This window comes from Ascidiella aspersa, chromosome 6 (assembly GCF_963924565.1).
Source record: "Ascidiella aspersa chromosome 6, kaAscAspe10.2, whole genome shotgun sequence".
Taxonomy (NCBI): Eukaryota; Metazoa; Chordata; class Ascidiacea; order Phlebobranchia; family Ascidiidae; genus Ascidiella; species Ascidiella aspersa.
The window spans coordinates 21,546,666-21,558,502 of NC_139452.1; positions in this window are offsets into that span (position 1 = coordinate 21,546,666).

Genomic DNA, 11,837 nt, shown 5'->3' on the forward strand with positions numbered 1-11,837 from the left:
CATAAATGGTCATCTTTTTTTGGAAACTTGTTCATCGTTAATAGCCTAGTAGGCATGCGAAACTGTTTCGCCTGAGCGTGCTGTGGCCTGTCACTGCTAAGCTGTAAAACTTACCGAGAGCTGATATTACTGTCATTGTTTGGTAATGAAACTAATAGTAAGTTTGTTTGGGAGAAAAGTAGATGGTAAATCCTCCCAATATTTTTAGTAGGGGTGAGCAACACACGGCCCGCGGCCTGGATCAGGTCCAGCACCTCTTTTACAAACTTGGCACGACGAGGCAATTCCACGGATTTTTTGACTATTTTGACCTCGCGCGATACTTGCGTGAGGCCTACGTAGGGTGTTTGCGTTTTGAGAAAAACTCTTTAGCGTAGAACTGCGCTCAATAACCGGTGTGCCGCGAAGTAAATCAGGGTATTTTTCTTGCAATATTTTCAGAGTAAAATAAATGGAATTAACACAAAATACAGACATCTCATTAAGGCAGGCAGTTGACCATATGCCATATCCAGGTTTAACTGTAAAAACTTTTCCTAATATGTGAGTTTTTTCAAATTTTACGTTTCAGCACGTTTCACTTTACTAAAGAAACGAAATGAAATCGGGCCTTGACTCACTTTTCGGTCAAAAAATTACATAAACAGCGATTCTTCTTCGTGTTGACTTTGGTTACTTTTATTTTATGTAATATGATTTCTATTTAAAGTTTTGGGAAAAAAGGAAAATTAAAATGGGAAAATCCATTATTTTACAACAATTTTTTTAATATTAGTGAAAATAAAGACGTTTCCATTGTTAAAAATCATTGTACAGTAAGTACACGGCTGAGTCAGTTAATACAACATAATTCAAAACATGTTATGTTTAACAAACGACGTGAGTTATAAGTCAGCTAATATTTTTCATTATTGCTAACCACCGTGCTGTTCACGAAAAGCTATACAAATTTGTTCATCGCAAGCGAAGTCAACCACATTGGCTTAAGTTCAACAAAGGAACAATAGGTGATAGGTTGTCAGCGTTGTGTCAACGCCAAGCCGCGACATAGGTTCTCACTGACAAAAAATGTCCTTTTTTCTAAAAAAAAATGAAACGCTGGCAACGCTTAGGTCCAGCTGGAAACCGAGTAATTGTTTGCTTGACCTAATATTTTCCGTCGCCCAGGCAACTAATTCATATTTTCAATGACTGATCCTGTCCAAACGTTTATTTTTTGTGGTCACACAAAAAGGCGTAAAATATTAGTGCTTAACAACATAAAATATAAAGATTGGTTGTTCAAGTTGGCGGATCTATTAGGCCAGGGTTGGACAATACGCGGCTCGCAAGCCACATGCTGCTCTTTCTTTGACCGGTTTTGTGTGGCTGTTTCGTTCATGTTGTCTTTGGCCAATTTACTTTGGTACTGACTTTTGCCAGGCTGTTCCTGTAGACTATCTATCATTACTACTAATTAATTTTATATTAGAAGGTTTACAATGTGATTGCATTGGATTTTGTTTAACAAATCCCACATTGTAAATAACAAATGACGTTTGTCTTAGCAGTGTTTCCCAAGCTTTGGTTCGTGGCAACCCCAAAACTTTTAGATTAAGTATAATAACGAAGCTTTGGGGACCCACTCCCTTCACTGAACATTTTATAAGTGAACAAAACACAACACATTAGCTTAAATAAATTGAAACTTAATTATTATGGGACATGCCTTCGTATTTGCCCCACAATTTTGAAGCAATGTCTCTCAAAACCAATCTCCATAAATCTAGCCGTGTGGACTAGGCCTACTTTAGTCAGCTACACAACCAAAGTAAACGGCGACTCAATTTTAGGTCGCGATGCGTAGGTTGGAAAACACTGTGTAATGTATAGGGTTTCCCATAAATACCCATTCACTTGGTATTTCCTTCAACTATAGACTAAATACAAACTCAAAAATGCTACATGTAATGAACCTAGATATTTGTATAATTAAATGGAATGATTTTCGCCATCTGGGGTCGCGCGGACCGACTTGGATGAAGTCGCTTTTTTTACAATGGCGATAGGTCTGAGGGTTGCGCTATTTGTTCGGTAATTCAGTTAGTAGTGCCGTTTGCGACATTTTAACCGGTTTAACTCTTAAGTTTATCCCTGTAGTCACCATCACATAATTTTTTTTTAACGAGAAATATTTTAATATTGCTTTTTTCAAATCATCAAACTGTCCTGGCAATGAATGTTTGTAATTTACGCCATATTCCATTCCTCGATTTAACGACTTAATTGTTATTTAAGTTAGTTTACGATTTTTACACACTTAAAAATCTTTTCAAGAAATTTGGTTAACAAGGTGGCTTGGCATGTTTTGCTAGTTTTGGGTTAAGGCTCAAATAGAAAAAACAGTTTTGGCTCAATAGAAAAACAGAGCCGAAAAAACTAAAGAAATACGTTGGCGAAGTACAAAAATGAGCTTTGCAATGACTAATATCTATGTTAATTTAAAGTGAAAGGACTAATTTGGTAATTTATTAGAAAGTAAGTAAAAAGTGCATTTATTCGTTGAACTTCGTTAAACGGGTGTATTTGTTATTAACGTGGAGAAGTCAAACAAGAAAACAGTGCTATGTATTTTTATAAGCAGGGAACCACGAGGGTTTAAAGCCTATCGAAGTGGGCCACGAAGCATAAAAGGTTGATATCCAGTGCACTAATCAATGATTTCCTCAAAGACAATAAACTAAAGCATCATTCAATACTAACAACAATATCTTTTCGGTAAAAATAGAATTTGTTTTTGAAAGGAGAGCGTTAAGCTTAAAGCGGCCAAGCATCAGCTCTGTCAACAATCCTTACATGTGCATTTGAAGCAAGCAATTATATATGGCGTCTTGCTTAGTTGCTTGGTACATCGCACGTTTGAAAAAAACTCATTTAAAAAAGACAGCATTTGATAAAGACTGCAGCCATCCGCGTGGTGCGCATAATGTGCGGTGATGACGTAGCAAAGAAGTTAGATATATAGTCCAGTTATCTAATGACACGGTTCGTAGGCGCATTGCTTCGGGAATTTTTGATTGGTGTTTCTTCGTAGCATATCTTTCTGCTTCCTTTTCGCAGTTGAATGTCTCGAATCAACCCTTGCACATGGTATAAACGTCGACGCATTGCCTGAAAGCTACCGAAGCATTACTGGATTTGAAGAGGAATTCATTTATGTTCAGTGCGACAGATCATTAATGAATAGATTTAAAAAAGAAACTCTTCGTCAATTTTAGACAAAAAAGAAGAACGATAAAGTATTGTTGGCACGCACGCAGTAAGAGCTCTCTTGCCATTTGCTATCACCTGTTTGTGTGAGAGCGGATTTTCTACGCATAACCACATTATAAGAAAGAATAGAAACTGTCTTCAGCCCGAAGATGAAATGAAATGGCTGATCCACGATTGCTTCAAATTTTACCAAATTGTAGAAACAATACAAAATCAAGGCTCACATTAATCAAATTAAAAATTTTATTATATTGTCTTATTTGTGTGTTTGTTATTAAATGAGCACCACTTTGTATACTGGGGGTAAATCTGGTGTTCATCTTCGTTGAAAAGATGAAATATGCAAAAATGATTAAGAACCCCCCTTCCGTTTAATATTTGAGTTGCCGCAAAACAAGGTTGAAAAGCACTGCATTAAAGTCATTCAAACATCGTTTTCTCAATAACGGCCTTAATAGCCGCTATAAGTAATTTTATGATCATTTCAAAAACAAGCGCACAAGCCCTATTATATATTTACAAAGCCGTTTCATAGCCGTCTTTTCACGATTTTAGTAGACCTTCTACCTACTAAACGGCGTTTTTAATAGCACTTACTTTAATTATTTACTTTAAGTTTACCTCAGTCCGCACCACAAAGTGTCAAACAGCTAGCTATTTTCATGTCGATTTGAAGATCTTGTTAGGAAAGTTTACGTCGCTCAGCCCTGCTTTAAGTAAACTAAATTCGCAAAACCGAGATAATATGTGGCTCTGTTTAGCGTGCGCTACGCCCGTCGATGTATTTTCTTCGTTTTTCTTCCAGTACGAAAGACGTTAATAAAAATAATTTTTGTTATATGTGGTAAGGTATAAGCAAGAAATTTAAGTTCCGGTATGCTATAGGTTAAACGAAATATGTTATGGAATATTGTTTTGGTTTGGCGCTTAGAGGTCATTGTGTTGGGTGTTATATACAAAACAAGGTTGAAAAGCACTGCATTAAAGTCATTCAAGCATCGTCTTCTCAATAACGGCCTTAATAGCCGCTATAAGTAATTTTATGATCATTTCAAAAACAAGCGCACAAGCCCTATTATATATTTACAAAGCCGTTTCATAGCCGTCTTTTCACGATTTTAGTAGGCCTAGTACTAAACGACGTTTTTAATAGCACTTACTTTAATTCTTTACTTTAATTTTACCTCAGTCTGCACCACAAAGTGTCAAACAGCTAGCTATTTTCATGTCGACTTTAAGAATTTTTTTAGGAAATTTTACGTCGCACAGACCCTGCTTTAAGTAAACTAAATTCGCAAAACCGAGATAATATGGTTGTGTTTTGCGTGCGCTACACCTGTTGATGTTTTTTTCTTCGTTTTTCTTCCAGCACGAAATACGTTACATAACGTTTACCTTTTTGTTATATGTGGTAATGTACAAGCTAGAAAGTTAAGTTCCGGTATGCTATAGGTCAAATGTAACATTTTATGAAATATTGTTTTGGTTTGGCGCTTAGAGGTCATTGTGTTGGGTGTCGTATTACGTAAAACAATAATCACTGACACAGACACTAATGGGCCATAGATCCTGTCTATCACGAAGTCAATTCGCCCTAGCCATAAATTCTAACAAACAAGCAGTATACAATTTAAGTCCAGGTTTTTTGGTTTTGTACGCAAAGTACTATTGTGCATATTGCATTAAACAAATGCGTATATATGCAAACGTTTTCTTATTATTTAACTATGTCAAGACCGCTTTGAGTAATTTATTCAGCACAAAAAATTTGTATAGTGGAGTACAATGATACAAGTCGCCGTGTATGTATAGCCTGTTTCTAGGTTACGACTGAAAGTTGGTGTAACTGAGTTCAAGTTTTTTGTTACGTCCTTCTAGTGTTTGTATATTTTAAAAACGCATTATATGAAGAAAGCTTTAATGATACATTACTGTAAAGCAATTCATAACCTGGGGTAAATTTCCTTGTTTTAGGGGGTAAATCAAACGATAAGTATATATTGAATGTTATATTTTCTTTCTTTTTTCAACTAACCTATGCGAAGCGGCTTGCTATCAAATTTAAAGCACGAAACCGACCTAACCTGTTAAATGTTATACTCGTTGTACATTATCTACTTATACTTTACCAGACGTTGAACTACTCATTGCAAAAAAAACAGTTGTCGCACGAAATAGAACATATGTAATTTGTTACTTTCGTTTTTTATTAAATGAGCACCATTTTATATATTGGGGGTGAATCTGATGTTCATCTTTGTCAGAAGGGTAAAATATGAAAATAAGGTTAAGAACACCTGGTGTAAAGGTAGGTCTGCAAGTATGATAGGAAATCCGTAGCATATCTTTATACTAATAAAAAAATTAAATCAGCTCCTACCACAAGCGTATAACCATCCTTGACAGAATTTTTTTTGGTTTTAATATTAACAAGAGCAGAAAATATTTGCTCGCAAAGGTATGTCGTGGGCATGCGAAAAAGGATGGAAATCTCTTTTTCACTGAGATTTGCGGTATTTAGGAATGTTGAGAAGCGATACCCGAAATTCCACCCGATCTGTTAGAAATTAGTGCAGTTCTAAGCAATAAGGTCTACGACAATTAGGGCATCCCAGGACAGATAAGTCTTAGTTTTAGACCTTGAGGTTAGGTAATGCACTAGTTGCACCTTTTAGGCAAACTCCTGGCATAGATAAATCAAAAATAACCGCTGAAAGTTCACAAAAGATAAAAAAAAAGTGGTATGAATTAATTTTACTTTACATACCTGAACCCAATCGCTAACCCGAATCCTAACCCAAATAACGTGCGTTAACTTAATAATTATTTGAACGCTGCGGAAAAAGCCCAAACTCTGGTGGGCATCAGATAATTTTCGTCCTTGGTATATAAGATTGTTAGGTCACACATTGATGTATTAGGATCTAAAGCGCTTATGTAATTAATAATTCAAAGCACAATATTTGAGTTAGGGTGCTGGTTGGCGTTTGGGTTTGGGTTCAGGTGGTTCAAGTTTTATTAAACTTAATCTTCTTATGAAGAATATTTAAGTCAAATTAGTGCATTGTTCAAGACCTCAAAGTCTAAAAGTCAAACTTTTTAATTCTTTGGATGCCCTAATTGTGCTTAGAACTGCATTAATTTCTAACGGATCGGGTGAAAATTTAGTATAGATCGGGTGAAAATTTAGTATAGTTTTTAAACTGTTTAAACTCGCCTTTATAACCAAATAAGATCGTAGTTCAATAAGTTCACTGGTTAAGTAGCCCAAGTTACTCTTCCAAATGAGGCCCGCGGAACCAAAATATGTTACCCGCGGTGTGGTTTGGTGTTGACCTGCACCACAAACATTTAGTTGCAGGCTTTTGAAATTGCTTTAGGGCATCGTTGCAACCATATTTTGCTCTAACTAGTGTGTCACAAACTTTTAATTTAGATATCCTCAAGTTACTATTTGGTGCTGGCAAACCTTAAGCGTGTACAGCAAACTGTGCAGATGCTTTCTTTAACATAGTTTATCTCGTTTATGTCGAATAGCCTAAAAGACACATCAAAGCAACAGGTTACTACAGATAAAACTGTTCGCACGACAGTATAACACAGGGGTGTCCAACTCAAACATGTTGGCGTGCCAATTTTTATCTTATAACTTCTTCCCGTGCCAAAGTTTAGCAAATATTTTTTTCTAATATTAAATAACCGGAACTGCTTGTTGTCGTAATTGCTGGGATTGTTTTATATTGTGTGTATAAACAATGACAATTGGCTGTATAACAAATTTAGCTTTTTTGACAAGTGGCTGTATTTTTGAGGGGCTTGCGTGCTATTTTTTTATTAGGGCTCGCGTGCTCATGTTGCACACTCCTGGTATAATATATTAAGAATATTACCTCACAATGGTCATTGAGAGGCGGCAAAGTAACGCAACTGCTGTCAGATTGCTAGTCATCGGCATATCGTCATGCCTTAACTAGTACACCCCTATACACCCCATCAAAGTGGTAGGCCTACACCCTTTATAAATCATGGTACACCCTGGGGTGTACAATACACCCGGTTGAAAAGCACTGCACTAGGATAATGCTCAAATAAATATTTGCGTGTCCGAATTGCATACTAACATTTATAGGTCCGGATTTTATTCTAACATTTGTAGGTTACCTAGTACTACACTAGTAAGCCTACCAACTCCTTTTGCAATTTGTCAATGACAAGCCCTAATACTCTTGGATAAAACAGTGCTTTCAAAATGGTGGTTACTGTTCCATGAAAGGATTTTTGTATTTTAACCGGCCCGCAAGTATCAAAACGTTAAGAACCACTGTATTCAACGTTCAGAAAAAAATCCATTATGGTTATGTTTTACGTTATACAAATTAAAAATGTTGGACAAAAGGGGAAACGGCGATTACAACACGATCCTTGAGTGACATGTGGAACATTAGACAAAAAAAAACAATGTTTTGCTTGTAGACGAATGCAACAATGAAAATGGGTCAACCGGTGTGAAAATGAGCATGGTTACGATGGTATTTGCTCTTATGGTTGGATTTCTCTTCAGTCGCTTCTAAAAACGTCTAACATTTAGCAATTTTTGAGAATAAGAAAATCCTAATTCAAATCTAATTCTAAAAATAACAAAATGGCTTTAGGTATACGTAAGCCTGATCGTTTGTCAAAAAGCAGTTTCAGAAGGGCTAGATCACAGCTGTTGAACACATGTGTGTGTGTATATTTTATTGACCCAATGCTAAATTTACATTTATAGATTTAAAACTCAACACAAAATATTACATCGCAAAGATCGGCAATACTAAACTTTAAACAAATCAAAACTTTCTTAAATAAATTTCATCACGCTGTCAAGTTTCTTTTTAGCTTATCTATATTTGTTTATTATTTTTTACTGCAGTTGCCTACTTCCTAAATATAGGCCATAACGCTTTCGAATTAAGTGTCGACTTGAGTAGAAAGAGAGTGGCCCAAATAATAGATAAGAGATTCATTCTTTTGTTAGCAACCGTTTCGGCAAGTGCATTTTACCACATTGTTGACTTGTCTCTCCAAAAAATAACATCTGAAAAGGAATGGATCCCGCGAATTTGTGAAAACGTGAAGCTAAAAATATCTGAGTTTATACAATTTGACAAAACGGTCGATTGGTAAGGAAAATTGTTAAAGCTAAGCTAGTTTATGCGATTTGTGAAAGCTTTTTCCGTAAAGTCGTTAAAATAGGACAAAATTAAGTACATGAGTATTGACACTGGATACTCCTAATAACCTAAACACAACCCAAACCTAAGAGACGCTTAAAACTGATTAAATAGCCGCGGTTCCCCAACTACTGTACTGTAACCTTTTTTGAATTCATTATGCTTTACAGTCGCTATGCTCCAGTCACTATGTTTTACAAAAGTGGAATAAAAATGTATGCGATTAACTTAAGAGTCGGGATAAACTTGTTGGTCGCTTTGTGTTTTTTTGGTGAAATTAAACGGTTTTAATCCTGATATAAAATAAGTTAAGTATATTTAAATTTGGCATTTGCCCTCTTGCGTCTCCCAATTCGTCCGACAGTTTCTGGCAAATGGGTACTCTAGTGCGAGTAGAAAATCATGAACTTCATAATCCCACCGTCTGAGAAAGAAGTGATGATAACACCGCCCTCCTTGCGCTAATATCTGTAAAATAATAAAATATTCGTTTGGTTTAATGCCTTGGTTTGCATATGCAAAAAACTCTGATATTTATCGAATAATTTGCATAAATTTCCAAAATAACATAAAGGGATAAATTACTTTCGCCCTATTATATCGTCAAATATAGCCTAGGCCTAACCCTTTGATATCAATATGTTCAAATTAGTCCATACAATTGTTCGTTAAATATCCCTGTTAAAATATAAACACACTTCTTAAACGCGTTTTAAGACCCAAGAAATTTTTGACGGAACTCAACAAATCTATGTTGTTGCAACTAAACAACCAATAGTGTTGTGATTTTTAAACTGTTCTATAAACCGGCTTACTCAAACAAAGAAATACATAAAAATGACATTTTCTCGGGAACCACTGTAAGAACTCTAACGAAGAGATCACCAAACTTTTTTATAAAAGGGACAGATTACTGGAATGCCTGACCAGCGCGGGCCGGATAACTGTTAAATTTTTTGTCGCATTTATAACCTTGCCTATCGTTAAACGAAGTAAATGTAAATACTCAGGAAATAGAAACTGTAGCGAACCTCAATAAATTGCCGTAGAGTTTAAAATGTTATAGAAATTAAATTTTGAATGGCGTCCGATAACATTTCAAACGTACTTTATCTTCATAAAAACAAAATAGGCGGGTGCCGATTTAATTAACTGTAGTTTGGTGACTTCTGCTCTAAAGCAACAACAAAAAACGAATTTGTCTATAAAACCATATTAGGACCGACAATATTATTACCAAGTACGCCGTGTTATACACGTCAAAATAAGAACCCTCCCCACGAATTAGTCCTAGAATAACAGAAACTTTTTGTCAGTATAAGCACAGGATACAAGACTGTTGGGCACCTCCGAATGGGCATCATACGTTTTTTAATCGAAGGTTGTTTTCAACATCGTTTGAACGGCGCCGCTGGGGCGTCCTGTTTTGCACCAGACTGTTTGCCTTTATTGGTTAGGGTTAGAATTTTTAAGGTATTAGAGATAAAGTTGTGGGGATAAGGTTTGGTAAACGTTGTTACCATCTTTTTCTGGCAGTTTAAGTTTTATTTCCCATATAAATCCAACGTGCAAAACATACAAAAATAAAAAACACTAACATTTTTCGTTACCACAGACACATCTACGTTTTAAAAAACAAACCTTTAAACTGAGTTGGCAGTTCTTTTCTAACCCGACACCTATAACATATGTGCTGATTTTCTTTTGTTGGAGTAGGCTTGAAGTCGTACGATAATCTTCCTTATCACCCAAGCTACGCATCTGAACAAAATTTTTAGAAATGCTTAAAATATTGGAAGACGTGTGTTGAACGATTCGTTTTGCAAATAATAGTAACATAACTTAGTTAGGTAAACAAATCATTACAGTTTAATTCAAGATGGGTATGGCAAAAAACAGCAAAAAACTCCAGACCACATTATAAATTAAAGGACATATCCCTAATACAATAGCATTTACTTACATAAAGTAAAATGTTGTTAACAAGTTACATACCCATCCGTAATTAGAACAATGTTTTGTTCAACATTCGGGTCTCCAACCCTGCCACCGTATTCTGAGCTAAAAGCTGTGTTAATGGCGTAATGCAATGCGTTCTTTAAACATGTATTGCCGCCATTAAAGCTGCAGTGAAAATATTTGTTTATTGGTCTGGTGTTTGTAATCTAAACAGAACATGTTTAACAATTCATAAACCAACTAATTTTAGGCTATTATAGAAATATTTTGGTTAACACCTGTCACTATGGTCCGCAATAAGTATTATATTTTTATACATGTTATATAAAAACAGACATAATCTCCATTACCAGAAGATTTATCCATCCAAATTGCTAAATTGTTTTTTTTAAAGCTTGCAACGCTGTGGACCCAATTAAACTAACTTCATATATAATACCATTAAAATAGCAGTAAAAATTATTTAAGTGGGAATGTATTTTATCAAAGTTTTCGCAGATCAATATGAAAAATACCGGTACCGTACCCAGATCATGAGCTTCTGGTAAATAAAAATCGAAAAACTATCTAGATTATAAGTTTAAAGTATCCAATCTGTACATACTGTAACACATTTGTTTAAGACCTGCTTGGCATTTCCGTTACTTACTTGATAGGCCAAATTAATCTTACAAAATTATGTGCGTAGGTAACGTTCATATCAAAAGGAATGTGCAAAGTTTGATATGTATTGAAGGTCATCACAGATACTCTAGTCGAATCGTGGCCAACATGGATGTCAGGACACAAAACTGAAAATCAAATGTTGGGTATTGGTGCGTTGCTATAGTGTATGTTGCATAGCTTAACTTTGATGTGGCTAATGGCATGTTTCATGACGTCTTAAAGTAAGTTCATAACGAATTTTTAAGGGGACGTGAAGCATTGAATATCAGTATCTTTGCGCGAATCGCAATAAACGTATACAAGACACAATAAAAAGTTAAATTATTGCAATGAAAAGTTAAAGTATTGAAACATGTTAAGAGAGAGCCTATAGCCTCGTGCAACCGCTTCCCACTCTGTGGTTCAGCTCGTAAATATGGTATACATTTTTGATAAACTTTGCGTACTTTTTAGGGTTTACCAAAAATATCATTGTTAAATTTATCTATAAATGATTTAGTACATCTTTTAAATTGGTTCCACGTAGGACTTTATTATGTTTATTGTTTATTCAGACAAGGGTGCTTTGGGTTTTTCTAAAAATTATGTCATTACTAATGTCAAATCAGCAATATCGGTACTATTTAAAGGTATTTTGTGTTCAAATTAATGAGCCGCCATTTTTAGGTGCCGTAAATAAACCGATATTACCGATACTATACCCTTCCTATTGTACAGTATAAACCGAATACTTATAATTCTTCTTGT